Genomic DNA, 22438 nt, shown 5'->3' with positions numbered 1-22438 from the left:
AAAGACCTCTTGATGAATATTACCATTACATCTGTAAACAACCTATTCAAACAATGAGAATTAAAATATTTGTTTAATGTAGTCCACAAGTCTTAAAGTTCTCAAGTTTGGACACCCCTGGACTAGTCTAAAGTCATCCTGCTGGCTTTCATGGCTCAGACTAGAACTCACAGTCTCCCAGTTTCTAGCCTTTACTTTAATAACTAGACCAAGATGGCTGATATTCATATCAGCAAATATTTGAAAGGATGTTTTATTTTATTTTATTTATTTATTTCATCAAGCATGTATTAGATAACATATATAAGTATAAACATGATTTTGGATACATGAAATGGATACGAATAAAAAGAAACATTAGGACAGGCACATTGGTGCGCTTATGCCAGGGGTGTCCAAACTTGGCAACTTTAAGACTTGTGGACTTCAACTCCCAGAATTCTCCAGCCAGCAGAGCTGGCTGGGGAATTCTAGAGGTTGAAGTCCACAAGTCTTAAAGTTGCCAAGTTTGGACACCCCTGGCTTATGCATACCCCTTACAGACCTCTTAGGAATGGGGTGAGGTCAACAGGAGGCAGTCTAAGATTGAAGTTTTGGGGGAGAGAAACCACAGAGTTTCTTTCTTTTTGTTTAGAATTAGGGTATAAAAGTCAAAAAGGTGCCGATTTTCAAAAAACCTACAATTTATAAATAATACTGAGTTTAGTATTCTTGGAATCCTACATTTTCAACAGAATTTTTAAAAAAAATATGCTGTAGATTATTTTCCTCCACAACTATTGAAGAGCCCTGCTGTTTAATGTAGAAGAAATTGTAAGAAATTTGTAGGCAGGCTGGAACGACCTGAAAGAATCAATCAAGAGATAGCAGCTATATCGGCTGGCAGTTAATTTCATAAATTTAGTCGGGGGAGGACATTTCAAATCCTTCAAAGGGGTTCGGCCTTAATTAATTCACTATAAATGAAGGAGGAGGGCAACTCCTCTTATAGTTTCCAAAATGGGACACTGCCACCATTTGTAAAGACATGCCGGTTACTAAGTGCCTGAGCTTTGATCACATGGCTGTGAGGGTCATAAGTGCAAGGAGCCATTGTACGTCCCTTTTTTCAGTGACATGATAACTCTGAACAGTTGCTAAATGAAAGGTTGTATATCAAGAACTTCCTGTAGTCTTGCTTCCTTGATCTTCCCAGCTGGGTAGCGTTTGACCAGTACAATGTAATATTTTTCCTTTCAGTTGTTTCAGTAAACATGTAATCACTGTTCAAGAGCTGGGACAAGGAAACAGGAGCTCATCCCATTGCACGGCGCTTGGGTCTCAAATCCAGGCCATCAGCTTTCCAGCTCAAAAGCTTGTCAATGCAAGTATATTAATAGGTACCACTTTGGTGGGAGGTTAATAGTATTCTGTGTGCCTTTGGCATATAGCCATGCTGGCCACATGACCATGATAAATGCCTTTGGACAATGCTGGCTCCTTTGGCCAAGATACAGAGATGAGTACCACAGTCTAGAGTCAGACATGACTGGACAGGGAAAACTTTATCCTTACCTTTATTTACTCACTCAATGTATTTAGATATTACTTAATATAGGAAGATATTTCAGACTCCAGATTTAATAATCTTATGGGAAGGAGACTTGTTTAGTCCTAATATTTATTATTTCTCTAATATGCAAGTGTCATCAAACAGATTTGCTACACATAAAAATTCTGTTGGACCCAGAATTTCTGGACCAAAATGCATGGCAGATCATTCACTGTCTCCCACCTGCAAAGTCATTCAACTTTTAAAGATACTGATACATTAGTAATGTCACTGGTGTGTGGCAACTTAAAAGCTGACTAATGCCCTCAGTCCGGCACCCATTCACAATAGTCCACTTGAGTTCATTTTAAGAAGAGCAATTGGTAAGCGGTTCTTTCGCACTAGGTGGTGATGATAGTGGACAGAAAATAATTGCTGTTAAATTATCCCACACTAAGATATACAGAAAATAAACAGTCAGGAGTATTTACAACTCTAGTTATTAAGGTAGAAGTAGATTAGAGCTTGGCTATAAGACAGCAATAATTTCAGCCTCGGGAAATACATACAAGGGAATTAAATTTGGACTGCATAAATGCAAAGAGGCACTAGATGGCAGTGAAGAGGTAGAGAAAACTCTAACTCTCTGCTGTCATCTTGTGGTCATCCAGTTTTTGTAGCCTTAGAACAAACACATTCTGAGTTAAAGAGCCATAAATGTTTTCCTTTTGAAAATTGTCAGATTTCATAATCAAGTACTCCTAGTGAAATGTGTCACTTTAAAATATAGTTGGCAAAGGGATATTGTTCAAACAGTTAACGCTGTCTGAACTAATCTTGTCTTTAAATTGGGACGTATTTCAGACCTTAATTACCGTGTTCTCCAAGACTATGACAGATAATTTTCACCCTTTCTTCCTGATGGGCTTCTTGCCATAATAAAGCATGAGTTTTCTTTCAGAAATCATCTTAATGAATGCTAGAGTTAACTCAGCTGAGAGTGTCTTCCACAGTTCTATCACTTTTGACTCAAACGTCTTCTGTGCCACTGAAATAGTTCACTATGGCGAAATCCAGGCAAAATATAAAAAGACAACATTCACGGTGTGATGTAAAAATGAGCATGCTCCCAAATTCTGTGAACTGACAGAAAGCATTAAATGGCATACAAAATATGGATTCATTCCCGCCAAGATTTTTTTAACCTATCCACTATTTTCCTTCTCTCCTTTCTTCATTTCTCATCCAAGTAAAGTTAAGAAAATATGCAAAAACTGGGTGTCTAAAAGAGAACTACATCTGTCTCAAGCACTTGAACATGAGACATTGTTAGATTTACCTAATAATTTAGTTATGAAACTGAGTTTACCTCCCCCTACAATATGAAAGGCAGGCTAATCTAATCTATTTACACTGATTGTTTGGCATCAAACACTATTTTTTTTCTAGGAAAAAATATTAGCAGGAAAAAGGTAGTGGGTTTGTGGCTTTTTTAGGAAAAAGTGAGGGAGGGGTTGGATGTAATCAAAACAGAAAGGATTATCCTATCATTCCACTATCCAAATTTCAATCACTTCCTGTAAAAGAAAATTAATGTCCCAACAAAACATCTACTATAATTCAGCATATAGTGCATTTACTTTATCATTTTTAAAAAAACCCAGCACTATCTATATCTCTAGCTATTTTACTATTTTGTTACTCGGGGCTGTTTCCAGTTTTCAATTTATTTTAAACAAACTACAACTTAATCAAGGAAACGGGGGGGAAATCCATTCACCTCCCCCCCCCCTCTAGAATATTACTAATTTTATATAAATCTATGCAGTCAAACTGAAAGAAAAAAAGAATATTTTGTTTTCCATTCAAACTTGTTTCAGACATAAAATGCAAGCAGTCTGCTGTGATAAACTAAGGAGGAGTGGAGAGAAAAAATTCTCCTTTTTAAATTAATCACTTACATGCAATATAATTTAATGAACAAGATATCACCACTTCCCTTAACTATCAGTTACTTGGTGCGCAAATGGCCCCCAAAGACCAAATATTTTCTCCTAATTGGTCCAATCAACAGGCATTTTTCACTTATTGGCCAAACACCAATTATTTCCCATGACTGACTCTAAGGAAGGTTAAGAGAAAAAAGCTGAAAAATCTAAGAGATGGTTAAATCTGAACACAAGGGGGGAAATGGGTGAAGGGGTACTACTATCAGGGAATCAGTAGTATTGCCCGGAAACACTGAGAAATAGATTTTAGGATATTTGAGTTATAATTAGTATGCTACCTTAAATGCTAAGTACTAAGAGATAAATGACATAAGAAATTGAAATGCATCTCTTATCTTGCAACTCCTTTCTTCTTCTTCTTCTTCTTCTTCTTCTTCTTCTTCTTCTTCTTCTTCTTCTTCTTCTTCTTCTTCTTCTTCTCCTCCTCCTCCTCCTCCTCCTCCTCCTCCTCCTCCTCCTCCTCCTCCTCCTCCTCCTCCTCCTCCTCCTCCTTTGTAAGGTTAAGTATATATTGACAGATCCCTCTTTCTTCCTTTTTGTAATCCAAGCTATAGGATAAACTTCTGATTGAATATTAGCACAGATGTACCACAGGCCTCTTCCTTTTCAATAAGCAGAACAGAAACTGGAATCATATCATAGATTTATGGATGAATGGAAAAGATCAGCAAGGTTTCTATTTCATAATTATTATCAAAAGCTGCAGCAACAACAAAAATGCTTATGAGTCAACTGTCCAGGTGAGTCTAGCTAATCATTGTAGTTGGTGCATTAATTCCTGTAGACATCTTTTTTACACCTATTTCTGGTCTAGCAAACAGTTCCTAAAAGATCTCAGATATAAGAGGTGCTATCTGCTTGTACAGGCATTGAATAAGATATTAGTATCTTGTGAGGTACATTGCCAATGAATCTCTTTGTCCATGATGAATAATGAGGTATTTCATAGGCCCGTGATGGCAAACCTATGGCATGCGTGCCACAAGTGGCACACGGAGCTATTTGTCAGGGCACGCGAGGCGCTGCCCTGTCAACTGGCCAGCGCGCATGCGCATGCTGGCCAGCTGAGTTCACCTTTTTAAAAGCTATTTTTCGCCTTCCCCAGGCTCCAGAGGCTTTATAGGAGCCTGGGGAGGGCGAAAAGAGCCTCCCCCGCCCCCCGGAGGCTTCAGGGACCGTCCCTGAAGCCTTCGGAACGCTTAAAACCACCCTCCGAGCAAACCAAGCAAAAATTTAAATATTGTCTTTAAAGTGAATGATAAGCCCTTGAAGGAAATAAGAACCAGTTTGATCTAGTAGTTAAGGCACCAAATAGAGAGGAGATGTTCCTGAGTTCATATCTCATCTTAGTTATAAAAACCAGCTGGGTGTCCTTGGCCCAGTTATACTCACAGGACTATTTTTGTGGGGAAAATAGGAGGAGAAAGATGTGTTGGATATTTTTGCTGTCTTGCATTGTTTGCAAAAATAATAAAGGCAGGATACAATTAAATAACTAATAATTAATAATAATAATAAGAGCAAATGCTTAGTAGATTACATGAAAAACCACATTATTTTCTCTTGTGAGGTTTTCAAAAAATGGTCATAACAGGTTTTAGCCTTGCATTTTAAAACATATTCTTCAGCTCAGGAAAGAAATCCAATGAGGTATCTTTGGATAGTTCTGTTGTAATGACAGAGAAATTGCTTCAAATGTGTTTAGTTCACATCACTTTGTGCACTAGATTCTTTCAAGAAGCCATGGCTTAACATGATAGAAATAATAGGAGAGAAAATATTAAAGACAAATGGGGATGTAAAATCCACCTGGAGAAGAACCCGCCCCCCCACTACCAATATTGTTTTAGCGATTACCCACCCATTTCTCTGATTGAATCAGAATTGCACAAAGCACTTTTCCTCCCCATAATTCATTATCATTACCTTGTCCCTAAAGTCTTTATGGCTTTATTTAGTGCTCAACCAGACATCCAATCAAAAATGAACCCAAATGGAGAGAGGAAGGGAGAGACACTCCCGATCTAGCCCCACGATCAGAACAACATATCAGGATCCATTATCTCACATCTGCCCTATTTGGGGGGGGAGGGGTTTTCCCCCACCACCACCTTCAGCAAAGCTCAAGCAGGGCTCCATTGTTTTAGCTGACTGTGCTTGACAGCCGAGATGAGTGATTAAAGTGACAGCGTTTCAATAGAGAGAATAGCCTGCTTTAGCTCAGGCCTGTCTACTCCAGTAAATCTTTGCTTTTATCAGCCTGGTGCAACTGGCTCATTTAGACCCGATCAGAGGCAGTCCATCTCTTTACAACCCCTTGTCAGTGACAGCCTTCAGGTGGCTGAGCATGCCAGGTTTCATCTGAATCAAACCCAAGTGCGAAAAGGGATTAACCTGTAGGATTGTGTTGGGCTCTTTTTTTTTTTAAGCCTCGTCTTTTCAACAGTGACAAGAAAAGCTCTAAACTCTATTATGCTGGGTAAACTTTTCTTTGTTTCCCGCAGCCTGTACTTTGTTTGCATTCATTCTAACCAACTGACCGAGGTGTTAAGTCGGATAGCAAGCAGGTCTTTGGGGAAAAAAATCATGGCCCAAACAAACTAGTCCATTTATCCTTTAGACAAAGCATAATTGAAAATATCCCCCCTTCAATGTGGGAAAAAGTAAAACCTGTCCAGGAAATACATTTATAGTAAAATAAAAGACATTAAACAACTGTTCGTCTGCTATTCCATGATTAAGGAGTTTCCTATTTCTGAAGAAATGGAATGGAGATGTTGCCATGTTTTGAAATATTTAACATGCTTTGGGGAACTGCTTTCCTCCAAGGTAATTTGCTAATTTAAAAAAAAACAAATAAGTAAAATGAAGGATTGGGATTTAGTACACAAAGTACCACAGAAAGGAAATAAATCTGTTGGTGTTTTTTTTGTGTGGAAAGTTATCACCCAGCCCTCTCCCAGAAAAATGAAATATCCTAGGAAATATTGAAAAGGCAGAATATTTCTGTGGATGTGAAAAGAAACAATGTTTCAAAAAGACAAGGTAACGCTCCCTGCAGCTTCCTGCTCCCACCTTTTGTCCATGAGCCATTAAAGCCTGAGCCAATCCCTTTACATAATAAAAGAGTTCTCCCCTTCAGCTCCAGGCGGATGGGAATGAAGGCCTGATAATATAAGCCTTTACTCAACTGACCACATGGCATCTGAGAACTCTGAGAATGCAACCAAACCTGGACTCAGCCTTGAGAGTTGCCCCTGCATGGGCCCATGTGAGTCTGACAACCAATCAGAATACATTTCTTACACAGGAACAGGAAACAGAGAGGTGGGACTGAACAGGTTATAAAAAGTCTAGCAAGCCCCTCCTTCGGCCCTTCTCTTCTTCTCCACCAACATTGAAGCATGTGATCACCTTTTCTGTTCAGGACTCAGACCATGTGGTCCTGTCCACCATTAAAACCATCTTTCCAAGCAGCCTCCATGTCTCCAGTGTCTTTTTCCCCACTTGGAGCCAAACCCAGAAGGACATTTTTTTCAACATTTTTTTTTAAAAATCTGTCAGGCAGCTGGTTCTCTCAATATATGGCCCGATTCAGAATGGTTTATAGAAATATAGAAAGCCACCAGAAATTGATCACTGCTTCATTGGCACGACAGGGATAGCTAATATGGGGAGGTGATATCCAGAGCTTTGACAAGAATTGGGTTTTTAAAATTACTTTTAAATAAACTAATATTTATTAATTTTAATAATTCAGCTCCATCCCTACTGATTTTTCCGGAAGTCCCTCAAAACTTGGTTATGTCACCAGCCTGAAGGCCCCACAGGTGGACAAGATGGTGGCTTTAATTGCAATTTTTAAAAAAATTCCTAAATAATCATTTGTTTTTATATGTTAACTGTTTTATAATTTTATGGTGTTGAAAGAAATGTCCTTCTGGGTTCGGCTCCAAGTGGGGAAAAAGACACCGGAGACATGGAGGCTGCTTGGAAAGACGGTTTTAATGGTGGACAGGACCACATGGCTTGAGTCCTGAACAGAAAAGGTGATCACATGCTTCAATGTTGGTGGAGAAGAAGAGAAGGGAAGAGAAGAGAAGAGAAGGGAAGAGTAGAGAAGAGAAGCGCTGAAGAAGGGCTTGCAGGGCTTTTTATAATCTGTTCAGCCCCACCTATCTGTTTCCTGTTCCTGTGTAAGAAATGTATTCTGATTGGTTGCCAGACTCACATGGGCCCATGCAAGGGCAACCCTCTAGGCTGAGTATTGAATCCAGGTTTGGTTGAGTTCTCAGATGCCATGTGGTCAGTTGAGTAAAGGCTTATTATCCTGCCTTAATCCCATCACTCTGGAGCTGAAGAGGAGAACTCTTTATTATGTAAAGTGGACTAGCTTGGCCTTCTTAATGGCCCATTGACAAAGTGGGGATGGGCAGGAAGCTGCAGGAATTTACTTTGTGTTTAAAATGTGTTTCTCCCTTTTTCACATCCAGGAAAATATAATATTCTGCCTTTTCAATATTTCCTAGGATATTTCATTTTTCTGGGAGAGGGCTGGGTGATAACTTCCTACAATGGTATGGCACCCAGTGTCACTGTTTTATGAGATGGGCAGCCATATACATTTGATGAATGAATGTTTTAAACTGGGGAGAAGACCTAGACTTTGAAATATTTCTTATTAATGGCACTTTCTCGTGTTATTTGGAGGTAGCCTGAGATAAAATGATTCTGTATGTACACAGTCAAGTTATCAATGGTTAAAATAATAGTTGTTTAACAAATTGACTCACTTGTTTGATCTACATAGCATACTAAGTCTATATGTTAAACACACTGGCTAGAGCAGAGTTTAGCCTAGCATATTGTGCAATTCCTGACTAAGAATGTGTCCTACAATCTTTGTTATAGTTTTAAGGTATAGTGAAATTCATACCTTGGAGAAGAATCTGATGTGACTCATTCTGTATGAGGAGCAAACCTAGAAGAAATGTGATTTCTAGTTTCGGATACAGTTCTAGAAATAGAAAGTGCAAGCACACCTCAGAAGTGCTGCATAATAATATGCAAATGCAACTCACGTTTCACTTTGAACACACTTGCCAACATAGTCATAGAAACCTGTTTTGAAATATGTGTTATATTATATCCAACTGGCATATATTGAGTCATGCAAGGAGACACTGGTTCAGTTCCCCACAGTGAGAGGTTTGTGCCACAGTTACAGATCCTGATCTAATGGGTTCATTAGTTAAATCAGATGTTATCAATTAAATCAGATACATTATCAGCTAAATCAGATTAAAGAAAGTGCAGCAATACACCATCTTTAAAGAAAAAAGTCTTAGAAGTATAAGTAGCAAACTGCTCGGTTCCTTTTTTTCATCATTTTTGTAGCTCTCCAGAGGTAGCATTTCATTGATATAATTGTCTTATATTTTCAGGAAATCATTTTCTTTATAAAGGAAATAAAATGAAATAAAAAGTGTGCCGCATGTTGTCCGTAGAGAATGGGAGATAGCAAAAGAGGAGATGAAGGTATATTTTGAAGCTTTTTCCTTTATGTATTATTCTCCCTTTCATGTTATTTGGCAAGTCTTGATTAGTCTCAGATTAGTTTCTCTTCTATGCAGCAATCCATATATAGAAGTTCAGCCTATAATAAGAAGGGTTGTTTTTCAACGCATGATAGAATATTTGAGATGTGGAGAGAGAAAAATAATGAAAATATGATAACTTTTAGTAAGCTGAGTTTCTCTAACTAGCTAAATGAGCCTAAAGTGATGCTTAGGTTTTCGTAATTAGATAAAAGTACTATTCAAAATTAGACAGTGCCCATTTACAGTTCAATAAACAATTTGTCATGCTTGCTCAAAGCATACCCTGATGTCAGTGCAAACAGCGTGCATAGAGGTGATGAAATAAATTGGCCTCCCAAATGATTACATTCAAGACAATGCAGGACTCCTCACTGGAATCCAAGAAGATGTTAATTTATACAGATTTTTTTTAAGTGGCCTTTCATAAATGCTGTCAGTTCCAGAAATATCTGAACCCTTTTCTGACCTAAGAGAGAAGACTGGAATAAATGGTAGAATCCTGCAAGTGTGAAAATATCATAATGACAGATATCAGGACATCAGGGACCTTTGAAATAAAGGTAGACATGGACTTGTAAAAGGGAGTAAGATTAAATTCACTGCCTCTGCTTGCATTTCTGAATATAGGTGGGGGACAGGCACTGAAATAAGCAAGAAAAAGAGGGGAAATCCCAAGTACAAATAAAATATGTACTTATTTTGCTCACGCTAATAGAACAAAATGGAGTGGAGTGGAGTGGAGTGGAGTGGAGTGGAATACAATACAATACAATACAATACAATACAATACAATACAATACAATACAATACAATACAATAGTCTTTATTGGGCAAATATGATTGAATATGCAAGGAATTTGTCTATGGTGCAAAAGCTCTCAGTATACATACAAACAAAAAAGTAATAAAATCATAACATACCAATAGGAGAAGGTAATAGGAAAAAGGAGAAGGATGTTTTACTACTACATATTGGACAGTAATTCTCACTGAACTCAATGGAATTTGCTTTAGCAGAGGAATGCTTTTTGAATAAGGGAAATCAGAAGGAAGCTATTTTATTTATTTATTATTTATTTTATTTGTATCCTGCATTTATTATTTTCACAAATAACTCAAGGTGGCAAATATGTCTAATATTCCTTCCTGCTCTTATTTTCTCCACAACAACCAGGTGAGATGAGATGAGCTGAGAGAGTGTGACTGGCCAAAAATCACCTAAATGGCTAAAACTCACCATCTCCCAGTTTCTAGCCTGGTGTCTTAACCATTAGACCAAACTGTGTAGGTTTCTTGGGCTCAGTTCTACAGCATTCCTCACACTGAGTTCTGCCTTATGTTTTCCTTCATGATAGATAACTTTTGGCAATGTTGTTTTTGAGTGGATGAGAGCTGAACCTCAACATGCTCAGAATTGCTTATGGGTACAAATAGCACCTCTTTCTAAAGAGATTACTGGGTTACTAGAAGGGACTTCTTAAATATACACTTTAACAATCACAATGCTATTAAAATCTAGACCTAATTTGTTTTTACTACAGTCACATTTTAATAGTCGATGCTAAATCATAGTTTTTGCAGTAATTTTGTACCATGCCTTCTGAAATTCTAATCAGATCAAAAAGAAATCACCAGGCTGTAATTCCATTTTAATCAGTGATAATGATTAAGCCATCTCGGAGTGAAGAATGTTACATATTTTAATTGGATCCAAGCTCACAACATATATATTCTCCTGGTAAATATATACTAAGCTAATCCATATGTTGGACCAACAGATCTGCAATATCAAAATACATATCACAGCTTGCAAAGACTGGTTAGTGAGTTCTATTTTACTCATTTACTTACCAGACATAGAAAAATGTAGGATGGCTTTTCAAATATATGTACGCAGACAGAAAGATAGGTATGATCTAAAATCTACTTTTAATGGTTTTCTACAATAAACTATTACAAAATGCAATAATCTTTATCAACACTTTGCCGTCAATAATAAAGAATCATCAATATTTTCACCTCATATTGAAATGATAGAAGAATGATAGCACATATTAACTTCCGTTTTCCCCAAGACAAAGGCTCTACACAGTGTTGCTATTTTCATGGGAAGCATTTGCCTAGCCTTAAGTCATAATGCTCCACTTTGAGCCATTAATTCATGTATATCTAACAAAATCAGGGAGAGTTTGTGACAGCATTTGTAAATTATAAATGACCAAGGAAATCATTACCAGACGACAAGGCTGTCCTGTCATTTCCTGCATTGTTCATCATACATTACACTGTGACATTTATAAAAATGAAAAACAAATAGAAATTAGATTTAAGTCTAACACGATTAATCATATAAATATTATTGAACTATTTTTAAATTAACTGTTTAAAAATACATAATGTCTTTGCTCTTAAAATGCCAGTACTTGGGTTTGTGGTTATTCATAAATTAACTATTGAATTAAAGTGGCTTTTTATTGTCAGATTTCAATAATTTCTTTAATGACTCGGAAGCATAATGTACCAAGGTCTTTCAGCTGTATTTTCCTTCCACTACCATCTCTGTTTCATCCCATTTTAGTCTTGCCATTTCACATGTCAGCTTTTCCACAAAAGCATCACAGAATATACGGCATTTGCATTGCCTCTATTAAATATTTTCCTTACTTAAGAGTTTTCTTAACTTGACCAGCTGTAGTAACTTTCAATCATATTTTCCCAACAAAGCTAACACAAATATCTAAGAACTACTGCTTGTTATATATGGTACATGAGGGCATACTGTATAGTACATATTGCTTATAACAACTGGATGTTATTGCAGAATCTGGCTCAATGCACTAATGGTTCAAAGTCCAAAAGTCAGGTGATAGTCAAATATCTATGGAGAGTCTCAGTCATCCAGGTCATGGTTGTCCCAAAGATGTTTTTTCAAGAGGCAATTGGACTTCCTTGTTTTTCTTTGAAGATGTTTCGCTTCTCATCCAAGAAGCTTCTTCAAGTCTGGATGGTGGGAAATGAAATGGGACAATCCCATTAAAATAATCTTTTTTCCCCTATTTCCTAGTTATTTCTTATTCTCTAGTACTGATCTTTTTAGCATCCCATTAGACATAGCCTCTAGAGACTTTAATACACATTCCCAGTGTTTATAGTGAAATTGTATATGTATATATTCCAAAATAATTTTGTTCAACTCAATGTACTCTAATAGTATATAGAGACTAAAGAGAATGAGTGAAGGTAACCTCATCGGCATGAAAGATTTATTATAATTTATAATAAAAAAAAACATTTTTATCCCACTCTTCTGCCAGAAAGTGTTCCAGAGCAGCTTACATAAGATCAAAAATAAACAAAATAATCTTTGCCTGAAGATCTATAATCTAAATGACACAAACTAAAAATAAATTGATGGAATGCTTAAACAAGTAAAAACAGAGCTCAGGTTAAAAAGCTGAAAGTGGCAACTGTTCTTAAAATATCCACCTTTAATGAAAAGAGATAGGGGAGAAAAAGACCAAACTTTTGTTTGTTGTTGTTAAATCTGAATAAGCAGACTGAAATTAAGGTAAAAAGACAAGTTTTACTTGCTTCAGAATCAAAATTAGACTGACAAATTTAAAACAGGGCAGTTCCCTGATAGGTCAGAGAAGGTCAGACTACAAAGCAACATCAAGAATAAAATACAATATACTCATCACAGAACACACATACTGTAATAGGTCCTGAAAGCTTCTTGAATTCTGCTAGTTTGCTTTGCATCATGCACGCGAACCTGATAATTAAACACGCTGTCTAGGTAACTCTTTCTGTTGTACCCCTTTTCACTATAAAGGCAAAGAATCAAGTCTTAATTCAAATCCAACTCCTTAAAAACGACATCAAATGCAGTTTTCTTGGCAGCATTCTAGAAATGGGCTCTTACTGTTTTTCTCCAAAATACCTTTTCGACTTAACAGTCTGTCTATATAGCTCTTGGAATTCCTTGGTACACTCCCATCAAAGTATAAATCGGATCTGATTCTATTCTGTTTTCAGCTAGATACTGCCATCTGCTCTGGATTGGTGAACTCCAAAGTGCTGATCTATGAATTCATCTTCTTTCCATTATCTTAAATTCTTGCTATTTCTATTCCAATATTTTCTCAGTTTTGCCAACCAAAGAATATCTGAGAGCTGGTTAAGGGGAAAAAAAAGTGTGTACACTTAACTCTTCCATGGAATTCAGTGGGATTTATACGTTGGTAAGTGCAAATAAGATTATATTATGATGACTGTATTGATCTTACTCCAAATCTAGAACATATATGTTGTTGTTAGTTGTGAAGTCATGTTCGACCCATCGCGACCCCATGGACAATGTTCCTCCAGACCTTCCTGTCCTCTACCATCCTCTGGAGTCCATTTAAGTTCGCGCCTACTGCTTCAGTGACTCCATCCAGCCACCTCATTCTCTGTTGTTCCTTTCTTTTTTTGCCCTCAATCCTTCTCAGCATTAGGCTTTTCTCCAGTGAGTCCTTCCTTCTCATTAGGTGGCCAAAGTACTTGAGTTTCATCTTCAGGATCTGGCCTTCTAAAGAGCAGTCAGGGTTGATCTCCTCTAGGACTGAATGGTTTGATCACCTTGCAGTCCAAAGGACTCACAGGAGTCTTCTCCAGCACCATAGTTCAGAGGCCTCAATTCTTTGGTGCTCAGCATTTCTTATGGAGAATATATATACCTATTATTTTAAAAGTATATTGAGAATTCCAATATATTATTTATCATGCATTATAATTATATCATTTAAATATTCCTGACATAATTATTATCCTAGCCACCAGGAGATTGTGAGTTATAGTCTCACCTTAAGCATGAAAGCCATCTGGGTGACTTGGGCCAGTCTCTCTCTCTCTCTCTCTCTCTCTCCCTCCCTCTCCCTCTCCCTCCCTCCCTCTCCCCCCCACTCTCTCCCTCTCCCCCCTCCCTCCCTCTCTCCACGAATCAGCCTTGGGTAAAAGGCCAGCCAGTCAATTCCTGTTGCAACCAACCACACTCAATTGATCTGCACTTGTGGGGAAATACTAGAAAGGGAAATAAATGATTATCCTGCCCACATAACTGCAGCGGTAAACATAGCTGAGTTAAAGTGCCAACTAATTGGTCATAAAAGGTTGGATCAATAATTTCATAGGGAAAAGTTTGGAAGTAATTACTCTAATGTGGCATCAGATAATCAGGTTACCATCTTCATGTAAATTATGTAATGAAAGCTGAGCACAATAAACCTGCCCTTAAATTCAGTTCCGTTGATGAATTTTATTTACTTATATATTTATTTCTTATTTTGCTGGTCACATATTGAATAAACATTACTGGTACTGAGCTGAAGAAACTTTTTGAAGTTCAAAGAATAACAAGAAAGTCCAGTTGCCTCTTGAAAAAGCGCCTTTGGGATTATTGGTACCGTTTCTTACTTAACAATGAATGTGAGATTAAATATATATTTTCACAAGAGGTACATTTTCTGTGGCAACTGAGTTTTGCAACACCATGCATAGATTAGCAGTGCTGCAATTTGCTCGCCAGAAAAAAGTATCAAGCCTATTAGAGGTCACACATATATTTATTTATTTAATATACAGAGAAGATAATTCATTGTACTTTCAAATATGAAATTATTATTCAGGTATGGACATCACTCTAAGGACAGAGGTTTTTTTACACTCCTATTGCACATTGTGCTAGATTCTATACATGTTCTATCCAAGTGGAGAAGCAAGACGTCTCTTAGCTTATATATAAACAGAAGGCATTTTAATACTGTACCAGCTTGACTTCTCAAAAGGGAATAAAGTGTTTGTTTATTAGAGTTTGTATTATTCATTCTATAAAATTGCACTCTAGGGGTTTGTATATGTGTGTGTGTGCTTCTTGTGTATATGCATGCATGTGTGCATGTGCTGGGGATAGGTTTAGGGTGGGAATTTGGATTTTTTTTTAAAAAAACCAAGGTTTAATACAATATCCATATACTGTACTTGGGATCAACTACTGTTATACTCAATGGTACAATACCTGAGAAAGCTTGTATTAGGATTATGCTTTAAAGAAAATTATTAGATTACTCTGTATAGCAGTTGTAAGAGTAGGAGGCTCATAAGAGTTTAAAATGCATGCAATCTGTTCACTGACACTTTTTATAGCTTCTGCGATGCCTCTGTTTAGAGAACCGTGTTATTTTCAAATTACTGTTCAATCGGCAGTATTTGTCTGTCTTGCTCCAAACCCACTACTGTTTCCATTTCTCCTTCTTCTCCTATCTGTTGCCTCTGAGACTGAAGAGGTTTTGGGGTGCTTCACTACCATCGTGCAACCTGAATATTTTTCCATGAAAATTATTTGCAGTACAAAAGGGGGGATTCTCTGATGATTTGTGATTTGTGCATAAATCAACAGTGTCATACAAGATTATTTCTTGGGGATGGGGTTTTACCATTAGGAAACAGTCACTATTCATATTCCTAAGTCCCTAAAACAAACAAACAAACAAACACACACACACACAAATGCAGAGGGAAAAAAAATACACAGCAGAATCAGCAGGTAATATCATGCGAGGCTAATTAAAAACATAAAACGCCGATCAGAGTTGCTTTGTGAAAATCTTCTGCCATTCCAGCCAAATGAAAGTTAGGTGAACCAATTAGCACCTGAGTCGCGTCTAGCTATTTCATTATCCATGTCCTGCCGCACGATAGCCGACTGAATACTGTTTTAAAGCTCTGCCGTGACAGCAGCAGGTTGAATATAATGAACAGTGTTAAAAAATGGAGACGCACTAGACAAAGCTGAAGAAGAAGAAATTGCCTGGAAAACTGACTGGCTTAATTATTGAATGCCAGTCCTCTTTTCGGCTGGCTTTGAAACAAAGAGATCTCTGCCTTCAGCAAATTACATTTTTCTTAACCAACATGAAAGGGGCAGGGGATGCAAACATTAGTAATACACCGTGCTAACCAAAGTCACTGTATGCTTTTATTTTATTTTATTTTAAGTTTGGAAGTCAGAAATATTTACAGAGCCATGCTATATATTCACAAGAGATTGCATTCTTTAAGGCTGAAAATTCCTGTGATGGCAATCTTTGGACAAGAAGGATTTTATCCCAGGCCTGTGTTACTTGTTGATTTATTTATCAGCCAGATTTATATCCCTCCTTATCTCAGCGGCTTAAGGCGTCATCCATAGTTGCAATGACCACATGTCCTTTATTTTAAAAGACTGTTTTATTTCAGAAAGCTGTCCTTTAGATTTATTTAACTTAATTATATTATTGGCTTTGCTCTTGAACCTTTCTTTGTAAAGCAAAGTTATAAATATTATATTACACACACACACAGACATACATACACACACACACACACACACACACACACACACACACACCAGTAAGGGTATTCTATTTTCTTCACTACCGGTTTGATAGCGGGAATACTGTGCACATTCACAAAAGCTCCTTGCTGATGCCTGGGTGGGTAGGTGGGTGAAACCTCATGCCGCCGCCACTACCGGTTCACCCAGTAGCATACCACCTCTAATATACATACATACATACCGTATTTTTCGGAGTATAAGACGCACTGGAGTATAAGATGCACCAAGGTTTTGAAGAGGCATTTTTTTAAAGTAGGTAGGTAGATAGAGGGATAGATAGGGAGAGAAAGAGAGAGAAATACGGTAGGTCGGTAGGGAGAGAGAGAGAGTAGTTAGGTAGGTAGATAGATAAAGGGAGAGAGAGAAGGGGGGAGAGAGGGGGGAGAGAGAGAGAGAGAAAAATAGAGAGAGATAGAGAGCCCCCCAGGAGCTCTCTGAGTATGCACGACCATTTTGGTGAAGGGGCGGGGCTTCGGGAGGCAAAAAATGCTGTATTCAGTGTATAAGACCCAGATTTTCAGACTCTTTTTTGAGGAAAAAAGGTGTGTCTTATACTCTGAAAAATATGGTATGTATGTATGTATGTATGTATGTATGTATGTATGTATCAGGGACGTGCGGTCAGGGGAGGCAGGGGAGGCAGAGCCTCACCGCTCTCATCATGAAAAGAAAAAAAAAGGGAAAAGGGAAAAGGCGCTGAGGAGCCTCGGGGAATGGGACCATGTGTGCAGGAGGGAGGTGTAGGAGGCTCCTCTAGCCTCAGCCTCCCTCCTGCACACATCCCATTCACCGCCTTCTGTTGGGTTCTGACGCTGGAGCTCATGGTTCCAGGGTGAATGTGCATGCGCGAGCAGCTCCCTTCCTCGCACTGAGCAACAGCAGGTTTACGGGAAGTTGCTCACGAAAGCGGAAAGTGCGATGGACTTTTCGGACAGGCGGCTACCATTTCCCTGCCAGCTCGCTCGCGAAAGGACCCTGGAAACCGAGTCGTGGTCGGCGCCTTGTTAAGAATTGCGCTGCTGAAAGAGACAGAGAGAAAAAGCAGATGCATTTGTTTTACAATTATTATTTTGTGATACGATATTGAACATAGCGCTTAGAAGGCCATGGCTGATTCCAAGAAAACTAAGCAGGGTCAGATTTGATTAATCTTCAGTTAGGATGGGGACCCGGGAAATCCTAGGCGTGGAATGGGACCACATGTGCAGGAGGGAGGCTGAGGCAGCCTCAGTCTCCTGCACACGTGGTCCCATTCCCCGCCTTCCTGATGATGTCACCAGCCTCACCAGCCATAAACCTCACCGCACGTCACTGGTATGTATATCTGTATGACATATACAGTCATACTCATCATTAATTGGTTCCAGAAGGTGTGAGGAAGACTAAAAACAATAAGTACCGACTTTTTTCCATAAGGAATAATGTAGCGAGTCACAAGGCAGCCAATACAGAGTCCTCAGCTTACAACAGTTCATTTAGTGACCATTCAAAGTTACAATGGCACTGAAAAAAGTGACCTATGATTGTTTTTCACACTTACGGCCATTGCCGTAAGTGTGACCCTTTGGCCACATGATCAGAATTCGCATGCTCGGCAACCAGTTCATGTTTATGACTGTTGCAGTATCCAAGGGGTCACCTTTTGTGACCTTCTGACAAGTATAGTCAACGGGGGGAGTCAGATTCACTTAGCGATAGTGTTACTAACTTAACAACTGCAACAATTCACTTAGCAACTGCAGCAAGAAAGCTCGTAAAATGGGGCAAAACCCACCTAAAAATGTTGTATTTGGCAACATAAATTTTAGGCTCAATTGTGGTCGTAAGGGGAGGATTACCTGCACTGACAAGTTCTAGCTTGTACATTGGATACCAGACAAACGATGAATACCTGGACAAACGTTTCACATCAAAATGAATTGAGTACCATATTCAATGAGTTTCAAAGCAGTTGAATACCAAGGTACCACTGTTCGTACGTATGTATGTATGTATGTATGTATGTATGTATGTATGTATGATGTATGTATGTATGTATGAATGATTTAGATGGAAACACCTTTCAGATTTGCCCCTTTTTCAGGCTTGCCTTTAATTTTTTCCCCAAGAAAATATTGTATCCATGGCGCACTTTCCTACAGAAGTTACCAAGCAGAGCCAATCTTTAACCTCAGATGTGGGATCAAGCAGGAAGTCCAGGAACTGCATGCTGGGTGGGGTTGCTACTGCTGCTGCTGTTCCTGTTGTTATTTCATCCAGAGGCAGCCAACTATTTTCTTATTCCTTATCAGAGAAATAAGCTCAATCTGGATCTTTTTCTCCCAATATTTTCCCCTTCACAAAGCTAGGTTGCCTATTGTGTTAGCAGCATGGATAGAAGCAGGGTTGGGCTGCTGGGGGTTCGCAGGGGTTCCAGCTAAGATTCTATGCAGTTCAAATAGAGACCCCGGAAATCCCACTCCTGGCTGGCCCCAACTCCCAGGAATCCCCACAAGGCCCGTTTTGGATGCAGATAAGTGCAGGGCGCATGGAGGCTCGGAGAGGGCGAAAAACGGGCCTACCAGAAGTTCTGGAAGGGCGGAAAAGGGCAGTTTCTGGCCTCCAAGGGCCTCTGGAGCCTGGGAAGTCCGTTTCCATCTTCCCAGAGGCTCAAGGAAAGCCTCCAGAGCCCGGGGAGTGTAAAACTCCCCACCCCCCAAGCGTGGTGCAGGTCACTGACTAGGGCTTGCCTACCATGGCCATGCCAACCCAGCAACCGGGCAGAGAACCCTTTGCTAAAATTTTTGAAGCCCCCCCCACCCCCGAATAGGAGGGCAACATACATGCCATTGTCATTGCTAATGGTGGCCTCACCTATCAGAGTTAGACAAGCTTTTTGCCTCCCTTCCTTCAACGAAGCTCTGTGAAGCAGCTTTCTACATTATGTTGCAATTACAAAACAATGAAAGGAAGAATGAAAAGCAGATAAGTGTTACGGCATCCTGGAATCACTCATCCTCTCTCTTCCAGAACTTTTAATTTCTCCCTGATATTATATTGTCTTTTATTCCAGTTCTGGTGCCCCCTGTGATGTCTTCCAAGTTAATCATACTTACATACATACTGCGTTGCAAAATTTCAGAGCGTTCCTAAAAGAATTTGGATTTTCTGTGTCCCTCTGCTGCCATCTTGTGGCCTTTTAGATTTTTGCAGCCCCGATCTAGAGGTTTCATCTAAGATCATCAGATATGGCATGAGGTTTGTCATATCTCTGGGTGTTTCTCAATGAGTCCCAGGATCACACTAGATTATCATGAGATAAAGACTATTCAAGGGCTACAGACTCATGCCAAAACAATGAATGATCCAAGCAAAAAGATTATAATTCTCATTAGCCACTTTTAGCTAGAATAGTGCTGTGCAGCTATAGTTGCTCACAACTTATGCCTACTTGCTCTGAAATGTAGCAAAATTGTATGTCACAATGAATGGGAACAGAAAGAAAGTACTGCTTTTTAAATCATTAAAGCGGACACTTCTTTTATAAAGCTTGCATAGCTACACATTACTTCTCTGCCTGTCCCAATGGAAGTGTCTTTTTACACACATGCACACAATCTAAAACAGAATTCAAAAGGACATAGGGGTTTTAACATTGCAAATCATTTATTTCAAGTGGTTTACTATCTTAATTTCTTTCTTTCTTTCGGGCTTATTTTATTTACATTGTAAGGGTTATGTTAGGACTGTAAATACTTTGAAAATGATTCAAAAGAAGAGTCTCGGAACAGAGTTTGTTTGTTTGTTTCTGTTTGTTTTTATTGGATTTATATGCCGCCCTTCTCCCAAAGGACTCAGGGCGGCGTACTACATTTAAAAACACACATCCCGAAAAGTTAAAAAGAAATTAAATAGAGTGGGACAGCACTTTCTGCAATTTATTAAAGAAATTCATCTTTTTCTAAATACGTCTGAAAACAGATAGTGCTGCTTTAATGAGACCACTAATTCAAGCAAAGGATAGTTAAAGCAGCAGCATTCTTTTTTCAGGCTGAAACAGAAGCTTGGAAAAGATCAGGTGGGATCCTTTAATTGATGTTAGACACCTAGAGCTTTCGATTTGAGATTGGAAGCGATATAAATGGATGGGTGGGCGGGTGGGTGGAACAAATATAGATAGATGGGCAGATAAATATAATGCTCTGCTGATGCAAAATCTGAATCATTCCAACCAACTTTTTTTTCAAAGTATGTCAAAGCAGTATAATATGAACATTTTAAATACTGTAATATTAAGCTAATGCTGGTCAAATTATTGCCCAAATGCCAGTTTTGCATATCTTCAGGCTGCTGTCAGCTAGGCTTAAAATGCGATCGGGGCTGCCGTCTTTCTGTAAATCTTGGTGGGAGGGGATGGGATGCTGGCTTTGTTTCAGTAAGTGGAATGATTGGTTGTATGGTTGTATCATGATTGGTAGATTGGTGCTGATTGGTGCTGGCTGTGTGTGCATTGTTGTTTTGTATTGTAACGGCCTGGGTGGTGGGTGGTGTTCGTTTGTTGACTAGGGCTGGTTTCCAAATGTTATTATCAAACATGTGCTCTACTATTTTTTCTCTGTTACTTTTGTAGTATCAACAATTACAATTATTCCAAATACATTCATTTTTGTGATCTAAGCCTTTTTGATATTGCTTCTTCTTCCCTGCCTCTTGGGAGGGCCTCAGCGCCCCCCACCCCCTCCTTGTCTTGGGTCTTGCTGTCCTTTTCACTACTCCCACTAAGTTCCTCCTCTGGGGGGGAAGCTTCTTTTTAATAAAGGCTTCCGCCTCTTGAATTGTATTAATTCTGATCCTATTTCCCTCCCAGAAGACCATCATCCCCTCTGGTAACGGCCATTTAAACCAGACCCCCATGTTATATAATTCTTTTGATAAGGGGGAGAATTTCCTCCTTCTCTCTCTTATTTTTCTGGGGATCTGTTTAAGAATGGTGACCTGTTCCTCTTTGTATTTCAATGGTCTCTCCCTTTGGGTCGCGAGCACCTCATCCCTTGTGGATTTCCTGACAAATTTTACATGTACCTCTCTGGGAACGTTATGACTTCTGGCATATGCTGAGTTTATCCTATATGCCAGATCCATATCGCACCATAATTGTTTCTTGTCTCCCTTAATATAATCTGCTAAAATTGTACTCATAATCTCTTTAAGATCTTCATTTTCTTCCTCTGGCAAGTTCTGGAATCTAAGAAAAAAAGACATTCTTTCAAATTCTATTTTTGTCAGAAAATTTTCTACATCTGCGTTTCCTTTGCGTGTTATTTTAAGCTCCTCCCCCATCTCCGCCGCTCTCTCCTCCAACACCATAATTCTCTGTTTATTCCCAGCAATATGTTCTTTAACATCTCTGAGCTCTTCTTTAACCTCTGCCATTTCTTTCTTCATTTCATTCTGCCCCTTCATAAGTTCTTTAAACATTTCCGTAACAGATAGTTCCTTTGTGTCCTCTCCAGCCCGTCCTTTCTGCAACAATGAGGTGATCTTAGACTGTTGCGTTGTGGGACTGGGGGCAGCAGATGACGGGGCAGAGTGCGCCTTGCCAGTCGGTGGTTTTCTTGCTGCCATTGGTTATGTTCAGAGATACAAATCCTTTCCAGGGAAAATGGTGTCCGGGGATTCCACAGCGGAGCTGGCTTCAGAAGGCAAATAAATGCAGGGAAACCCACAATTCCAATAGAGAGATAATCCAAGAAGGTTTTGTTTCTTTATTGTTTCTATGAAGTGGAGTGAGTTTTGTACGTGTGAGGTGATGGATTCTGCGTAGGGTTGGAGTTGTTTGGCGAGGAATTTGGCAAGATTCTGTAGAGGTGAGCTTTTGGAGCTGACTATGGGTCTGAGTGGT

The sequence above is a fragment of the Natrix helvetica genome (assembly GCF_964273705.1).
Source record: "Natrix helvetica genome assembly, chromosome: 3".
Taxonomy (NCBI): domain Eukaryota; kingdom Metazoa; phylum Chordata; class Lepidosauria; order Squamata; family Natricidae; genus Natrix; species Natrix helvetica.
The sequence above is the reverse complement of the archived record's forward strand: the minus strand, read 5'-3'. Positions refer to the sequence as shown.